The following is a 19,275-nucleotide window of genomic DNA, read 5'->3' as shown; positions in this document are numbered from 1 at the left end:
AATGACCATTTAAAAATGCTTTGTAAAATACATCTTTTCTATCATTTGAGAGTCAGTGTAAGAAAGCATTTAAGAGTGTGGGCTCTAGGGGCACCTGGGTGATTCAGTCAGTTAAGTGTCTGCCTTAGGCTCTGGTCATGATCCCAGAGTCCTGGGATCAAGCCCACACTGGGCTCCCTGCTCAGCGGAGAGCCTGCATCTCCCTCTCCCACTTCCCCCTGCTAATGTTCCCTCTTTCTTTGTCAAATAAATAAATAAAATCTTTTAAATAAATAAGTAAATAAAATCAGATTTATTTTCCTGTCCCTGTTATGCACTGTAAGCCAAAGGATCTTTGGCAAATCACCTGCCTTTTGTAAGCTTCACCTTCTAGAACCAGATAAGTAAGGTACTCTGTAGGGTCATCCAGAGGTCTAAATGAGATACAATGCATATAAAGCATTTAGAACAGTACCTTGCATACAGCAAGAGTTCAGTCTATCTTAGTTACTATTAATATCATTGATGGATACAAAAGAGCCAGTAATGGGGTACCTGGGTGGCTGTTTTTGGCTCATGATTCCAGGGTCCTGGGATCAAGTCCCACATCAGGCTCCCTGCTCGTGGAGAGCCTGCTTCTCCCTCTCCCTCTGCCTGCTGCTCTGCCTACTTATACTCTCTCTCTGTCAAATAAATGAATAAAAGTCTTAAAAAAAAAAAAAAAGAGCCAGTAAGTAGAACAAATGGAAACATGAGAAAACCAAGATTCAGATCAGATTCAATGATTAACAGAAGGTCATGTGAAAAAAGTACGCCTGCTTCTAGTGCAGATCTTTTCCCATAACCCCTCTTTAGCTTATTCATACTGACCGAGTCCACCCCAAAGACATGTTCCTTTATTTCCCATTGTGTTTCCAATTCTTGGCTACTTGTCTGAGTATTTTCATCTTGGTTTTCTTTTTTAAAGACTTTATTTGACCGAGAGAACGAGGGAGAGAGAGACACACACACACAGAGCAAGCACGGGGGGAACGGCAGGCAGGGGAGAAGCAGGCTCCCTGCTGAGCAAGGAGCCGGACATGGGGCTGGATCCCAGGACCCCGGGATCATACCTGAGCTAAAAGCAGAAACTTAACCAGCTGAGCCACCCAGACATCCCTCATCTTGGTTTTCATCCTATCAGAGCATTTCTCTTCATAAATTCTGCAACCCTGTATTACTTGGGCTTTTAAGTTGTTAGCATGCATGACAGGCATTTATTTTTTAAGAAAGGAAGAAAGAATAGATACTGAAGCTAAGTTTTTCATAAAGGTTAGTTTTTTTTTTTTTTACTTGTGATCCCATTAGCCTATTATTAATTTGTATTTTACATGGCGCTGAATTATTTTTATAAAGCTACTTTATCTCCTCCAAATTGTAAAATCAAATTGAACTTTTTCTTAGGAATTGAGTATGGAATTTGAGAATCACACGAATCCTCTGAGCCATTCTAAAAATAGGAAGAATACAATTTATGAATCATTGGGTTATTTTTGAAACTCTTGAATGATTAAAATGTGTATGTATCCTTTTTTGGCATCAAAACTTTATTTATATCATATAAAGCACATAGTTTTTGCTCCATTACTCTGGAAATTTGAGGTAACTTGATCCTATAATGTATTTTGTGAAGGAATAGCATTTTGAACAAATTGTTTAATTCTGGAATTTGGGTATGTAGTACCGTCGATTAAATCATATTCACACCAGTAGGTGTTCATTGAATGCTGTCTGCCTGTGTAAGATGGTAAGAAAGTGATGCTCCCAAATCCTAACCCTTTCTTAGCTTCCTCAGTTCTGCCTTCATGGTATTTTATATGACTATAGAGTTTAAAATGAATTGACCTAAAAGCTGTGTTTATGGATGTCATGGATGTCAATATTGATACTGCTTGATTTCTTATTTTTTTTTTTTATTTCTTTGCTTTTCCAGAAAAGGGATGGCTGTGTCTATGGCTTTGGGTGTGTGTGTGTGTGTGTGTATGTGTGTGTATGTGTGTCCTGTCCTTGTCATTGTTTTACATTTTGTGTAGTTCCTTATCTTTGCCTCTTTGTTTTCCTCTTTGGAGTGTGTTTTGTGTGTGTTTGTGTTTTTATACTCCTCTCTGGGAAGGAGGATTTTGTGAGGTAGAGGTAGCCTCAGGCTGGTAGAGGATTGATATTAAGAGAATTGGAAAACACGGCTCTTGTCTTTTAAGAAATGTATACTCAATAGTAAAGAGAAACAAATATAAATATGTGAATATGTGAAATATAACTCAAGAAAAATAACGCTTCAATATATTTACTATATGATTACTGCTATATAAATAACAATATATTTTGGCATTCAGACTAAGTAAAAACTTGCTTTAGGCCAGGTTAAGAATAATTTTATAGTACTGGTAGAGTTTGATCTCAATCTTGAAGCATGGGTAGGATCTAGATAACTCAAGAAGATAATATAGGATTCTTAGAAAGATTAGCAATCTTTTTTACAGTTTTATTGTGGGGAAAATACTTCACCCATTAAAATATTGCTGTGTCTGGGGTTGCTATAAAATATATTGTGTAATTCACATGTTTGAACACTGCAGCCCATGCACAAACAAGAGAACGTGTATGATGCTTTATAAAAAATTAAGTAGTTGGGGCGCCTGGGTGGTTCAGTGGGTTAAGCCTCTGCCTTCGGCTCAGGTCATGATCCCGGGGTTCTGGGATCAAGCCCCGCATTGGGCTCTCTGCTCAGCGGGGAGCCTGCTTCCCTTCCTCTCTCTCTGCCTGCCTCTCTGCCTACTTGTGATCTCTCTCTGTCAAATAAATAAATAAAAATCTTTAAAAAGGGGACACCTGGGTGGCTCAGTTGGTTGGGCAGCTGCCTTGAAATTCAATCAGCCTCTCTGAAAAACAGGTGGGCAGTTTTCATAAATTTAAACATATGTATAGGAATGTTCATAGTAACATTATTCATAATAGTAAAAACATATAAACAACCCAAGTGTTCATCAATAGATGAATGGATAGGCAATATATGGTATATCCATGCAATGGAACACTATTCTGCCATGAAAAAGAATGAAGTACTGTTAAATGCTACAACATGGATAAACCTTGAAACTATTACACTAAGAGAAAGAAGCCACACACAAAAGAGCACATATTGTATGATTCCATTCATATGAAATGTCTAGAAGAGGCAAACCTATTATAGATCAAAAAGATTAACAACTGCCAATGGCTGGGGGAAGGAGGAAATTGGAAGTGACTGCTAATTAGAAAAACTGTGTAAGTCAGTGGACCAAGAGTGACATTTTTAAAGCATTCAAAGGAAAGGAAAACTTGTCAATACAAAGCTTTGTACCCACAAAAAATACCTTTCAGAAAAGAGGGTAAAAGAAAAACAGACAAAAGCTGAGAAGAATCACCGCCAGCAGAACATAGAATAAGAAATGTTAAGAAAGTTATTCACCCACAGTAGTACTGGAAATCTAGACTGACTTGAAAAAATAAAGAGAACTAAAAATCGTAAACATGAGGGTAAATTTGGTCATGATCCCAGCATCCTGGGATGGAGTCCCGCATCAGGCTCCTTGCTCGGCGGGGAGCCTGCTTCTCTCTCTGTCTCTGCCTGCCACTCTGTCTGCCTGTGCTCACTCTCGCTTGCTCTCTCTGACAAATAAATAAATAAAATCTTTAAAAAAAATTTTTTTTAATTAAGTAGTTTTATGTCCTTAAATATTTGCGAAATCACTTATGTGCTTTTATTTTCCACTTCATGTCACACTGAATGTCAGTACTTTTTACAACATGAAATTGATTTCTAAGATCAAAACTTTTTATATGAAGTAAGAATTTGTCCTATTCTTCCCATCTTTTTCCAGGAATTAGGTGTTAAATCAAGTATTTCCTGCCCTGTTCTGTGTCAGGGCCGTACAGGAAACCATTGCAGTTGGCAGATGAGAGGTAATGGACTGCTGGAGGAGGATAATGGTGGGGCGGACAGTGATGAGATAAATGTGTGGGATGATTTTCAAGGTAGGGTTTATTGGCTAGTTGCATCTTGTCCTTTGACTTTCTTTAATCAAAGATGATTCTGAGATGTTGAGCCCAGGTGACTAAGAAGATTATGTAGATGAAGAATACAGGTACTTGAGTTATATTTTGGGTATATTGAATTTGAAGTTTTGGTAGCATGTTCAGGGATAGTGGTCTAGGCAGACGTTAGAAATTATGAGGTTGAAATTTTGAAGAGAGATCAGGTTTGATGGTAAAATCTAGGAGTTCACATAGAGGTGATAATTTATGTTGCATGGGGAAGAGAGGAAAGAACAAGTAAGAGAAATTCAATTTTGGTTATCATGGTTAGCAGCAAAAATTTCAATAATTACTAATCAGTTAAAGCATCTGTCTGTTTAGACTTTGTAGGTAAGCCCTGAATGACTTTTTTATTCCATTCTCTAATTTTTCGACCTTTTGCTAGATGGCAGTAGTAGTTAATTCCAAGGGCATTGAAGGCAAGTATTGAAAGAGTTTGATAGCGTAAGCCTAAGCTAAACATTTTCATGTGTTTAGTAAACTTACAGTCGACAGTACATTATTTCCAATCCTTTTTATCCTTCACGTCAGATCTATAAAATAAGTGTGAATTTTTTTTTCTCTTAATATCCGGCTTTTGCAGGATGGTTCAAGAATTATTCCTTTTGTTGGTTATCTCTCTATTATCAGGATCTTTTACTGTGTTCAGAAGAGAGGAAATGAATTTAGAATTTAACTAGATTCTGATCTGCCCATGATATGGCACAAAGTAGTTAAGAGAACTCGTCTGTTCTACTGTATCTTTACACAAGTATAAAGCTATAAATATTGATGTTCAAGGGTTTTGCCATTTTGATTTCAATTTCAACAGATCCCTTTTGGACATTCACCCAATTTGGAGTATTAAACAGTGAATCTACTTTAGAATGTAAAGGAAAGTATCTTTAACTATCAATTTATAAATTCTTATAAAATATTACCTGATTGTGTGAGATACGTTGACGTGATTGCAAGATATCCAGTGTCGGGGTAACACTGGTTAACAGTGGAAATTTAAAGAATTAATAATATGTTAAAGCATTTTTCTGGTTTGTTTTGTTTTTGTTTTGCATCTTTCTGTTTGGTGACTTTTTTGAGGAATAATTCATACTGTGAATTCACTTTAGATATATCTAGTCTGTCTCCCCTCCTTCCCACCTTGTGTGTGCGTGCCCTTGCGTGTATACATTTTAAATCTCAGTTACCATGATTAAGAGCATGGGTATGTGCATATGCATGTATACGTATATATACATAATCACTCTGTGTGTATATGAGTGATTATGTATATATATGTACACATATATGTATACATATATGTATATGTATATGCTGTATATATGTATATGTATATACATATATGTGTATACATATATGTATACATATAAATACACATACATATATACACACACACGTATATAGATAGATAATAGAATTTATACCTAATAGTTTATTCTATAGATTTATCATTTGATACCATTGCATTTCTTCGAAATTCTCTGTTCTGGTACTTACTGTTCTTTTGTACCAGGCATCATTTTGAGCACTTACCATGTAGTAATTAAATTACTTCTTTTAACAACCCTCTGATGTTGCAACTGTTACCCCTGTTTGAAAAATAGGAAGCTGAAAGACATAGCTAGTGACACCAGAATTTGAACCTGAGCATATATCCATTCTTTCAACTACCATGCAAGACCTATTTCTGTAAGTTTCTGTTGCCTGATCTAAAAAGCAATAATAAAAAGATTATCTTTTAGGGTCACTGGTAGGGTTAAATGAAGCAATGCATGTGATACAAAAATCTATATATTAATGATCATTTAACATAAGCTGTTGTCTGGCCACTTTTCTGAAATTCTTCTAGTTCTTTTTTTCCTTTGTCTCCCTTATAGTTCATTCTTATTCTGCCCATTTTTTGAACAGTGGTGTTATTCCAGTGTTCCATTTTTGACTTGCTGTTTTATATCATTCTGTATAATTTCCCTTTAGTAGGTTTATCCACTTTCCTAGTTTTTAACTACTGCCTGCTACCTATAATCTGATGAGCCAATTGTATACGTTCCCCCTGAGCTGTAGACTAATGTATCCAAATATCTGCTGTATATCCAGCTTCTGGCATCCCCACATATCCTTCAGACTTGAGATGGATAAAACAGTGGAAAGATTTTAATATAAAATGGAACCAAAGGATATGAAGTGGAGAACCTCATACATGTGCCCTCAGAAAAATGAAACTTAAAGACTGGGACTGATTTCTCATAAATGCTGATTTATGGAGGATTGAACTTTATCTTCTGATTGATGAGCATCCACCAAGAATCTCTCTCATCTTCATGCTTGCTGCTTGGCTCCTAGCTGGACTTTCTCCTTTTGTGCTCCTTGCCCATAAAAGCAAACCAAGCTGAACCTTCAGCAGACTCTCCTATAGCTCGCTGCAGTTGGCCTATCCCAAGCTGCAATTCATCAACTAGTGCTCAATAAACTTGATTTTTGGTAACTCGAGGTTGTTTTGGTTTATCTCTTTTCTCTTAGATAGACATTACATGGTATCAAAAGTGGGATCTGAAGGAGGTGACCACTAAGGAATACCAACATCCAGAAATAAGTGAGTTTCCTGCACGTGAGCCCTTTGCACTCTTTGCTTCTGCAAATAAGGTAATTTTTCAGTTTGGCAAATTTCCTCTTAGGTCTTGAGTTCCCTCCTTTGGTGGAGCTCTCTGACTTTATTTGGGATCTGGATAAGGACAGATTGTCCTTCTGGTATGTACTCTTATTTCTGATAATGGGATCCCAGTCATCAGAATTTTCTAAGGGTGGCCCTCCCCCTTCAGGAACACTGGCTGGTTTTATGTTGAAAAATTACAGTCCTGGGGCTCCTGGTTGGCTCAGTTGGTTTGAGCACCTGCCTTGTGCTTAGGTCATGATCTCAGGGTCCTGGGATTGAGCCCTGCATCGGGCTTCCCCCTTGGCAGGGAGTCTGCTTCTCCCTCTGCATGCCCCATGCATGTTCTCTCTCTCTCAGATAAATAAAATCTTTTAAAATTACAGTCCTTCCTCACACACGTTTGACTAAGTAAACCAGCCTTACTAAGGATAACCTAGAAGTCCAGTGGAAACTTTGATTTCCCCATACTTATTTTCTTCTAAGTTAGAAGACCATGGCTGTACTATTGAACAGTCCAAATGGGATAGTTATTTTAATTGGTGTCTGGAAGCTTCTAAATGTGTTTAGGATTCTAAAATTGCCTCTTTACAAAATACTGTTTTTAAATGGACTGAAGAAAATTAACATATAAAAAACACCAGGGACCTCTTCCTTGGGGTAACCAAGGTCTTCCGTAACCCTACTACTCCACCTCCCTATATTCTCCTTTACCTCTCTTAACATTTCTCCTCTCTCTGAACTTCCTTTCTTTCCTATTATTGAAACCCCATCCACTGATCCCATTAAAACCTTCCCTTTCAAAATTAAACCGGAGGATCCTTCCAAACTACCCCAGATTTCCTACATCCCATTGACAAAGGCCAAAGTTAGGACTATAGTTTAGAATTTTCTCAAGGTAAATGGGAATCTCCATGCATTTGCAGAGGAATTCGGTATTGTAACTCTAACTTACAAACCTGCTCTTCCATCTCTTATCAGTTAGCCTACCTGCTTGTCAGAGAAGGTCATGCTCAACAATAGATCTGCTGTTTGGGGGGGCCCCTGGGTGGCTCAGTGGGTTAAGCCTCTGCCTTCGGCTCAAGTCATGATCTCAGGGTCCTGGATCAAATGCCACAAGAGAGTGGGGTTCCCCCTTTCTGCCTGCCTCTCTGCCTACCTGTGATCCCTCTCTCTCTGTCAAATAAATAAAATCTTAAACAGCAACAACAAACAAAGAAACTGCAGTTTGGGGAAATCTCAAGTTCTAGGCTTTGGGGGGGTGCTTTTTTTTTTTTTTTTTTTTTTTAAGAAAAATGTACTTCTTTGGCAGAGAACACAAGCAGGGGGAATGGCAGGCAGAGTGAGAGGGGGAAAATCAGACTCCCCACTGTACAGGGAGCCCAAGGCAGGCCTTGATCCCACAACTCCGGGATCATGACCTGAGCCAGAGGCATATGCTTAACCTGCCACCCAGGTCCTCCAACAATCTATAAGATTTAAATTAAACCAATCACTGTCCTTTTATATGATCAAGTTTGTGGTATGGTCAAAGGCTACATGAAGCCATCCCTAGGGACTTCCTTAAACCTTAAACCAGAACAAAATTCAAGCATACATTCAAAAGCCTACTAAATCTGTCGATGACTAATAAAACAGACTCCAAGTCATTTTTAAAAATTCTGGACTTTCCATAGATGCTGAATCCACTCGGGTGGCTTTTATTTATTTTTAAAGATTTATTTATTTATTATAGGAGGGAGAGAGAGAGTGCCTACCCACATGTGAGAAGGAGGAGGGAGAGGGAGAGACAGAGACAGAATCTTAAGCAGACATAGCTTGGAGCAGGAGCCCAACCTGGGGCTTGATCTCATGACCCTGAAATCATGACTTGAGCAGAATCCAAATTGGCTGCTTCACTGAGCCACCCGCCACTGAGGCCCCTGCCGCTCAGGCAGCTTATAATTCCATGTTCATTAATGGCCTAAACAGAGACTTAACCCTGTTGGTCAAAAGAACCCATATAAAATGGGAGACAGTGTGCACCCCGACTTTGTCAGTTTGGATAATCTGTTAGCCTGCACCATAGAAACATGATACCAGAAAAAAGATAACTAAGATTTTGAATATTTACCTTTCACAGATGGAAACTCCAAATCCATCTTACTGGACTATATCATGATTGCAAAACTCCTGGCTATTAGAAATGGATTGCTAGGAATTGATGTAGGAGCTACACTATCAGTGCTCAACCCCTCTACAGTTAAAGAGTCTCTTCATCTAAGTAATACATATGTGGGGTGGGTGTAGGTCTTCAAAAAATCACAACATATGCCTATTTCTCAGCCCATATATTTTTGTCAGACCTTTGCAAGTGAGCTACTCATTTGTCCTCAATGATTTAGTTCCCATATATTTCTTAGAACAAAATTTACTGGAGAAATTTAATGTTGCCATTTTTTCTGTCAAAAAGGGAAATGACCTTTTAAAAAATTTTTTTATTTTTATTTTTTATATTTTTATATATGTTTTAATTTTTATATATTTTTATATTTATTTTTAATTTAATTTAATTTTATTGACATATAATTTATTTAGTTCCCATATATTTCTTCAAATAAAATTTCCTGGAGAAGTCTAATGTTGCCTTTTTTTTTATGTTAAAAGGGAAATAACCCTTTTTTAAAATATTATTTTATTTTATTAACATATAATGTATTTGCCCCAGGGGTACAGGTCTGTGAATCAGCAGGCTTATACATTTGACAGCACTCACCATAGCACATACCCTCCCCAATGTCCATAACCCAGCCACCCTATCCCCGCCCCCCCACCCCCCAGCAACCCTCAGTTTATTTATAACCCTTTTTTTAAAAAGAGGATTTTAAAATTTTATTTTGTTTATTTATTTGACAGCACAAATAGGGGGAGCAGTAGGCAGAGGGAGAGGGAGAGGGAGAAGCAGGCTCCCCACTGAGCGGGAAGCCCAAAGCAGGGCTTGATCCCAGGACCCTGGGATGATGACCTGAGCCAAAAGCAGATGCTTAACTAACTGAGCCTCCCAGGGGTCCCAAAAAGGGAACTAACCCTTGAGTTTGAATCCAACACTTAGGAAAATTCAATCCCCTTTGTCTTTACTTGTACTCTATAAACCAAGGATGTCTAAACTTTGGATTCATTCCCACTATTAAACCTAGTAACCTCAACTCCAGGCAAGATCCTCAACAGATGTAGACAGAATTCATAGTGCCCCTCCCATTAAGATCTAGACTGACCCCTCAAAAAACTCTCCCAAGGGGGAAAAACAAAAAACAAAAAACAGTACCCTATAAATAAACCCTACAGGACATAAGACTTATAGAGGACTGTAAGGCTCAAGGACTCATTATCTCTTGCACTAGTCCTTCTAATACCCTATTTTGTCCATAAAAAATCTAATGGCTGAGAATAGATTTGTCTAAGATCTAGAGTAATAAATAACAACTTAATTTCTTGCTATTATCTAGTCATCCTTAATCCCCACATGCTATTGGTATCTGTGCCAACTGAAAGCAATTATTTTACTCGGGCTGACTAATAGAGTGGATTTTCTGAAGATCCTTTTTGATAAGGGTAGTTAGTATCTTTTTGCCTTTACCTGGGAAGGACAATAATATACGCAAACAGTTGTGCCTCAGGGCTTTACTGAGAGGCTTCTCGCAAGTTTTAAAGGCTGACCTAAATGATATAAAATTGTCTGGAGGCTCTGTTACTGCAATATGTGGCTGATTTGCTTCTTTGCTTGCTCTCCCAAGGCTTCTCACAAAAAGAGTGTTTACCTGTTAAAATCTTAGCTGTTAAGGGGCATAGGGTCTCCAAAGAAAAATTGCAATTTATCCAAACCAAAGTTCAATATTTAGGACATGCATTCATTCATTCATTCATTTATATTTTTTTATTTATTAAGATTTTATTTATTTATTTGAGAGATAGCAAGAGAGAGCACAAGCAGGGGGTAGTAGTAGAGGGAGAGAGCAAGGATCCCAGTGCAGGGCCTGATCCCAGGACCCTGGGATCATGACCTGAGCCAAAGGCAGAGACTTAATGACTGAGCCACCCAGATGCCCCTATTTAGGACATTTAATCTCAGCACAGGGACTACACCTAGATCCTGATAAGCTTCAAGGCATTTTGAACTTTCCAAACCCTAAAACCAAATGTTACTTAATGGGGTTTTTTTGGGCTGGCTGGTTATTGTACTTGGATCCCAAATTTCTCCTTAATGGTTCAGCCCCTGTATTCCACATATAGCCTGTTGTTTGGGATAACCAAGATGGTTTTGTCTTCAAGACCCTGCAGGAAAGCTTAATAAATCGATTCATCTGCCCTGGGACACCCAAATTATCAGCTACCCTTTTCCTTTTTTTTTTTTTTTAAGATTTTATTTATTTATTTGACAGAGAGAAATCACAAGTAGATGGAGAGGCAGGCAGAGAGAGAGAGGGAAGCAGGCTCTCTGCTGAGCAGAGAGCCCGATGCGGGACTCGATCCCAGGACCCCGAGATCATGACCTGAGCCGAAGGCAGCGGCTTAACCCACTGAGCCACCCAGGCGCCCCCCCTTTTCCTTTTTGTAGGGAAAGAAAGGAAATATCCTCAGAGTACTTACCCAAAAGCATGGGGGCTGTCACTGACCTCTAAGTTACTACAGCCAAAAATTAGATCTAGCAGCCTGAAGGTGCCTCCCCCCGACCCCCATACCTTACAGCTATACCTTCTACTGCGCTTCAGTAAGACTACAGAAGAGCTTGTTCTGGAATCCTCTTTGATCGTCTTGTATCCATCCTGTCAGGGCACTCACATTCACAACTACTTTAAAATAATATGATACTTAACACCTTTCAGCCGGCTATCTAACCTTCTGTGAAATTCTCATATAAACTGTCCCTTATACACTCTTTTTTTTTTAAGATTTTATTTATTTATTTATTTAACAGACAGAGATCTCAAGTAGGCAGAGAGGCAGGCAGAGAGAGAAAGGAGGAAGCCGACTCCCCGCTGAGCAGAGAGCCCAACTCGGGGCTCGATCACAGGGACCATGACCTGAGCTGAAGGCAGAGGCTTTAACCCACTGAGCCACCCAGGCCCCCCAGCCTCATATCACTCTTCTTCAAAAAGCAGAAAAGTTAAATTTTAATTAACTCACATTTTTCTTTTTCTGGTATATGTTTTTTGTTTTTAAGTTTTTTATTTATTTCAGTATCTCTACACTCCCTTTGGGACTTGAACTCATGACCCTGAGATCAAGAGTCACATGCTCTTCTGACTGACCCAGCCAGGTGCCCCTGGTACATGCTTTTTGTATTCTAAGAAATCTTCATCTAACTTAGGAGTCCTTGGTTCCCTATTTTTTTTTCCCAGGAATTTTGTAATTCTTTGTTCTCAGATTTAGGGCTATGGTCAATTTTGAGTGAATTTCTTTTCTGACTTCTCCTCTGTCTGGTATTAATAAGCTACTTCAGGTTTCCTTTGGTTAGTGTTTGCATGATACATACTTTTTTATCCATTTACTTATAACCTACTTTATATTTAAAATAGGTTTCTTTTATTAATTTTTCATTATTGTTTTTTAGTTTAAATTCAGTTAATTAATATATAATATATTACTGATTTTGGAGGTAGAGATTGGTGATTCCATCAGTCTTGTATACCACCCAGTGCTCATTATATCTTGTGCCCTCCTTAATGTCCATCACCCAGTCACTCTGTCTCCCCATTCCCCTCCCCTCCAGCAATCCTCAGTTTGTTTGCTATGCTTGAGAGTCTTTTATGGTTTGTCTTTTTCTCTCATTTAATTTTGTTTTATTTTGTTTTCCTCTCTTCCCCTGTGGTCCTCTGTTTTGTTTCTTAAATTCAACATATGAGTGAGATCATATGATAATTGTCTTTCTCTGATCAATTTATTTCATTTAATGTAATACCCTCTAGTTCCATCCACGTCATTGCAAATGGCAAGATTTCATTTTTCTGATGGCTGAGTAGTATTCCATTGTGTGTGTGTCTGTAGCGTGTACACCACATCTTCTTTATCCATTTATCTGTTGATGGACATCAGGGCTCTTTTCCATAGTTTTGCTAAAATAGGTTTCCTTTAGACACTTATAGTTGGGTCTTGCTTCTCCTCTGCCCTCTACAAACCTGAGAATCTCTGTCTTTCAATCGAGATGTTCAGATCATTTATATTTAATGTAATTATTCATATGGTTGGATTTAAATCTACCATCTTGCTAGTTGTTTATAGATTTTCTATTTTCTTCAGTTCTTTGGTATTTTTTGTTTTTGTTGTTCCTTTTTTCTTCTCTCGTACCTTCTTTTGGATTGTTTTTATTATTACATTTTATTATTACATTTTTATTATTACATTTGGATGTTTTTATTATTACATTGTTATTATTATTACATGTTTTTATTATTACATTACATCTCTGCTATTGGTTTTTTAATTTTACTACTTTTGTCCTTTAGTTGTTGCTCTAGGGTTTACAGTATACTTCTTTGACTTGTGTAAAGTCTATCTTAAAATAATATGATACCTAATTATGTTGTAAGAGCCTTGCTGGATATGTTTCCATTTCTTTCCTCCCATCCTCCTACTAGTGCTGTCAAATATTTGAGTTTTAATAGCACTCTAATATGTTGTTACTATTTTTTGCTTTAGAAAATCAACTGTTTTTTAAGAAAATTTTAAAAGATTATTTATTTATTTGAGAGAGAGAGAGAGAGTACACAAATGTGTGGATGAGTGAGGGGAGGGACAGAGGGAAAGGGAGGGAGAATCTCAGGCAGACTCTGCACTGAACGTAGAGCCCAACTCTGGGCTCAGTTTCACAACCCTGAGGTCATCACCTAAGTGGAAATCAAGAGTCAGATGCTTAACCAACTGAGCCACCCAAGCACCTCAAAATTTTTAATTTTTAAAATTCTTAAATTTACCCTCAAGTTTACCATTTTTAGTTCTCTTTATTTTTTCATGTCAGTCTAGATTTCCAGTACTACTGTGGGTGAATAACTTTCTTAACAATTCTTGTTCTGTGTTCTGCTGGTGGTGATTCTTCTCAGCTTTTGTCTGTTTTTCCTTTTACCCTCTTTTGTGAAAGGTATTTTTTGTGGGTACAAGTTTCCCTTTCCTTTGAATGATTTAAAAATGTCACTCTTGGTCCACTGACTTACATAGTTTTTCTAATTATCAGTCACTTCCAATTTCCTCCTCCCCCCAGCCATTGGCAGTCGTTAATCTTTTTTTTTTTTTTAAGATTTTATTTATTTATTTGACAGACAGAGATCACAAGTAGGCAGAGAGGCAGGCAGAGAGAGAGAGAGGAGGAAGCAGGCTCCCTGCCGAGCAGAGAGCCCGATGCGGGACTCGATCCCAAGACCCCGAGATCATGACCTGAGCCGAAGGCAGCGGCTTAACTCACTAAGCCACCCAGGCGCCCCAGTCGTTAATCTTTTTGATCTTTAATAGGTTTGCCTCTTCTAGACATTTCATATGAATAGAATCATACAATATGTGCTTTTTTGTTTGTGGCTTCTTTCTCTTAGTGTAATATTTTAAAGGTTTATCCATGTTGTAGCATTTAACAGTACTTCTTTCCATTTCATGGCAGAATAGTGTTCCATTGCATGGATATACCATATATTGCCTATCCACTCATCTATTGATGAACATTTGGGTTGTTTATACGTTTTTACTATTATGAATAATGTTACTATGAACATTCCTATACAAATGTTTGCATGAACATATGTTTAAATTTATGAAAAACTGCCAACCTGTTTTTCAGAGAGGCTGATTGAATTTCACATTCTCACAAGTATCGTAGAAGGGTGCCGATTTATTCACATTCTTGCCAACATTTATTGTTTTCTTGTTTGTTTGTTTTGTTTTTAATACAGAATTTATAGTCATTTTAAAGTCCATTATCTGGGTGATTTCTGTGTCTTTTCTGCTCATTGCCAAATTTCTTGACAGTTCGTTGTTTTTTTTCTTGCTTCTGTTTATATGTGTGTCTCTCTATTTCTAATTGAATTCTGGGCATCATATGTAGAGGAGTAGTAGACAACAAGGTAAATAGTGTTTTTTCCGGGAAATGGACCCCTCTCTGCTTCTGTCAGATTGTTAGTGTTAGGGATTCAATAGTGTAATCTGTAAGTGAGCTGGTTAGGTTTTGTTGTTGCTGTGGTTACCTTAGGTACACTACAGACTTGAAATTCTTCAGCTCTGGGCTGTTAATATCCTGTGCTTAGTGTTGGGCCTGGTATGCTGAAGGGTTTTCCTCGTTGTTCCTCCTCAGGTCTCAACTTTTAGCAGGCCCTGCTTATCTATAAGGGATTTCTCAACACACTCTCCTTCCTCCTCCAACTGTTGATGCTTTTCCCTCATGAGAATCATGCTGGAGGCAAGGGGTCATTCTCCTCCATGATGGTTTGTTTGTTTTTCAAATGCAAATATCTGTGCATAATCATCACCCACAAAGTTCTCCTGTTCTCATTCCCAGTCCATAACCCTCTCAAAAGATAACCAGTATTCTGATTTCTACCATTGTAGACTTGTTTTGCCTGTTCTTATATTTTGTGTAAATGAAATCACAATAGTATTCTTCTGTGTCAGGCTTCTGTCACTAAACAGTTCTGAGATTCTTCCATACTGTTGCTTCTACCAGTAGTGTCTGATTTTCTATTGCCATGTAGCATTCCAGTCTATTAATATACCACAGTTGATTAGTAAAGATTATTTAAACAACTAGATACTTGTCTAATTATCTAATTAATCATCTTGTAACTTTTTTAAAGGCTTGTAATTACCCTGAAAGTAACATGCCAACTTTGGCTTTGTTGCTCAGGCTGGAAATCAAAAGCCTCATCCATCTTTGTCACCTCTCTTCATACCCCACTTGTCTTCTACTCAGGAAATTCTTTTTATTCCTCTTTCATAACTGTGGCCTGTATCCAGCCACATCTCCCACTTTTATATCTCTTGCCCTAAAGTCTGTTCTCCAGGCAACAGCCAGAAGAATCCCTTGACAGACATCTCTCATCTGCTCTCAACCAGCCTCCTTTCTCACTTGAGAATAAAATTTCAGGTTCTGACTGTGGCCCTGCAAAGCTCTTATCTGGATCCAGCTACCTTTTTTTTTTTTTGTATACTTACTTATTTATTTTGAGAGAGAGAAAGAGAGCGAGTGTGCGCATACACGTGCACACAAATATGAGCAAATGGGGAGAGGGTTAGAGGGAGAGAGCTGACTGCCCAGTGAACATGGGACCAGACACTGGGGCTTAATCCCATGACCCAAGATCGTATTTTTTTGTTTTGGGGGTTTTTGTTTTTTGTTTTGTTTTGTTTTGTTTTTTTTTAAGATTTATTTATTTATTTGCTACTACTTCTTTAACCTTATTTTCTACACCACTTTCCTTCTCTGACTCAGCTTCAGCTGCTATGGACCACTTGCTGTTTCTCTCTGCCCAGGAGGAGGCTCTTAGCTCACAGAGTCCGATATCTCGCTCCCTCATTTCCTTCTGGTCTTGGCTGAAATGTCACCCCTGGGAGAGGCTTTCCTTTAGTGACTATTCAAAAGAATTTCCTGCTTCATTTTTCTTGCCTTAACCACTATTGTTTTTCATAACACCTCAACTGTTTTTATTATTTTAATTAGTTATGTGTCTCTATGGCTATCTGTCACCCCACTGCCCTCCATGAAGGCAGGGGCTTTGTTGTGTTCTTAGCTGAATCCAGTGTGTTCTAGGCCTGTCATGTCAGACCTTCAGGAATCATTTTTGAGTTGTTGAATAGGGTAATTCTTTAGGACTTGAGAGAAGATTTAATGTTGATAGATCAATTTCTAACTATAATATAATATTCAAGTGGCTGGTTCTTTGATGTTAACATTGATCTGTTCAGGCTATAGGCAGTGGTTCTTTTTATCCCTTATTTTGCAGTTTTCAAAGAACACATTTGCTTAATTTTTAAAAGCGTCTATTCAGAATTAGAAAAAGAAGTAGTAAACATAGAGTACCAGCTTAAAATTTTGGATTATTCCACGTTGTTACTAACTGTTCCAAATTAAGACATCTGGTGACTGGGGAAGTTTGGTTTCTCTCTGTATTTGGTTAACCAGCTGGTTGTTCTGGAAAGGCAAACACAGTTGATTGTTCTTGTTGAAAGAAGCAAGGCATTCATAGATTTAATTCAAAGGGTGACTTTTGGGTGGAAGATTTCCTTGAGAAATTTGACATCTCAGGATGTTATTGAGGAAAGTGTCTTTGTTTTTAAAAAGATACTGGAATGTTATATCTGGAACCTGATATTTGAATGTTGTATCTCATACTGCATGAGAAAGTGTGTGTTTCATTCCCTCTACCCCACCCCCCTTTCCTTGGTAACAGATTCCTGCACTTAAAAACTGTGCTTTCCTAAGAATTTCAGTGTATGAGATGCCATATGTTGCTGCAACCAGTATCTTGAACATTCATGTGAATAAGAATAGCATATTCAGACTCACTGAGCAGGATTAATCTACAAAGACATTAATCTCAGTCATTAATGAATATGATATTTAAAATGACATTGAAGTTGTAGCAGATGTCAGTTTAGCATACCTTCCACTAAATATTCAGCACTTCTTCCTAGTTTAAAACAAATGGCTCTTTGGCAAGTTGTTCCAAAGCCCATTCTGTGTTAAACTATACACACAAATTTCTCTGAATTTCTGATATAAACGTTTTCTGAGAGATGTTCTGCTGACGTTAAGCCAATGCATACTTTTTACCCCAAGGTGGTGTTTTTCTGAGACGTACTGATAATGAAGAGGAGTGACTGTTACTATGTCACTCTTCCCAGGTTTTCAAATAAACATTACTTGCCAGATTCCTAAATTTTACTTAAGCAGTTTTACTTCAGATACACTGACCTGAGAGATGCTTGATAAACAATAAGCCTCTTTAATATCCAGCATAGAGAGTTTGTGGCTACCATTTGACTTGTCATGCTTGCCACTAGCACGTGACATTAGACATCAGAAGCTACTCCTTCCAGGTGCTCTACTAATATAGCCCTCACCCCCTTTTTAAAAAATAAGTGTAGTATATTTCTTTTTACAGGTAACATAGGCTGCCCGTATTTTTAAAAATATATATATGTACTTGGGACACCTGGCTGGCTTAGTTGGTAGAGTATGCAACTCTTGATCTTGGAGTCATGAGTTCAAGCCCCACACTGGATATAGAAATTGCTAAATTAATAAATAAATGTGACATATACTTACAGAGGCAGTATAATGTAGGCGTTGATACTACGGTCTCTGCAACAAGAATGCTTGAATTCAGAAACCGGTTTTACTGTATATTAACTGTGCTTTTCTCATTAGGGTAGTGAACATAATCATACTTATGGAGTTATTATGAGGTTATATCATCATTGTTAAAAATTTTAGGAATGTAGAAAAGTACTGGGAAGGCAACACATCCCCTATGTACATGTGTGTGTGCATACAGACACTCCAGATATTTGGAATACATTTTTTTTTAAAGATTTTATTTATTTATTTGACAGAGATCACAAGTAGGCAGAGTCAGGCAGAGAGAGAGGAGGAAGCAGGCTCCCTGCTGAGCAGAGAGCCCGATGCAGGGCTCAATCCCAGGACCCTGAGATCATGACCCGAGCCGAAGGCAGCAGCCCAAACCACTGGGCCACCCAGGCGCCCCTGGAATACATTTTATGAACATTATTCTAGAGACCTTTCTGTGCATATATACAGATAGAGTGAGCAAAAACATGCATAGGAATAATTTTATTAAAGTGGGATGGTATAGTATACATTCTCTAAATAGTATATTTAGTTTAACTTGGATTTAATAAATAAATAGGTAATTGCTGAAATTCTGGTGTTTCTTTAGTATAAGGTATTAATTCCCTTTGAATTTAACCTAAAGAAAAGGTGAATGATACTAAGAGGTTGGGGTTTTATTTTGCAGTTTTTTAAACTACATCTTTCAGATGTCTTCACAACTGCTTGATACAGGCAGATGTAGGTTTTTCTCGTGAGCAGGTAGCCTTTCATGTGGTGGCTGGGGGACTCAGACTCCTTTCATTTTTTGGCTCAGCCATCCTGTAGGGCTTTGAAGTCCTCTGCATCCAGCCAGCAGTTAAGTGAAGAGAAGGTAAAGACGTACCCACCACCTCTTGATCACCTGACCCATACATGACATGATTCACTTCTACTTGCAAAAACTACTCACTGAGACTGAGGCATCAGTCTTGATGGGGGACCTGGTCTCTGTTTTTTCTCCTGAGATCCTGTGATATTTTCTGTCCCAAATCCCAATTTTATCTCACTCCTATGGACTGCTTCTCATTTCCCAAATTAGCATGGAGACCTTAGAAATATAGTAAGCCCTAGCAGCCCTCTTTGCTGAACTCCTGCATTAGTAAGTAAGGGTGTTTACTAGAGTTTTTCTGAGGTCACCTACCTTCCTCCTCAGTTGACTTCTTTCCCAATTTGGGAGTATTAGTAGATTTTATTT

General features: G+C 38.0%; 1 protein-coding gene and 1 pseudogene across 3 annotated transcripts in view; both read left to right on the top strand.

Moving 5' to 3' along the window:
- Positions 1-19,275, top strand: part of WDR89 (WD repeat domain 89) — a 42,226-nt gene that overhangs the window by 7,762 nt on the left and 15,189 nt on the right. The window contains exon 2 of one of the 3 annotated variants that reach the window (XM_045070294.1): positions 6,607-6,679. The exons of 1 other annotated variant lie outside the window; for it this stretch is intronic. The gene's annotated coding sequence lies outside the window, so the exon portion shown is untranslated. Of the gene's footprint in view, positions 1-6,606; positions 6,730-19,275 lie in introns of those variants that run through there. One more of the 3 variants, XM_013056934.2, reaches the window with a different exon arrangement.
- LOC106005933 overlaps positions 6,618-19,275 on the top strand; it is a 50,892-nt pseudogene continuing 38,234 nt past the window's right edge.

Source organism: Mustela putorius, unplaced genomic scaffold (genome assembly GCF_011764305.1).
Source record: "Mustela putorius furo isolate JIRA1106 unplaced genomic scaffold, ASM1176430v1.1 tig00000129_pilon_pilon_pilon, whole genome shotgun sequence".
NCBI lineage: Eukaryota > Metazoa > Chordata > Mammalia > Carnivora > Mustelidae > Mustela > Mustela putorius.
This window is presented reverse-complemented; position numbering and strand designations above follow the sequence as displayed.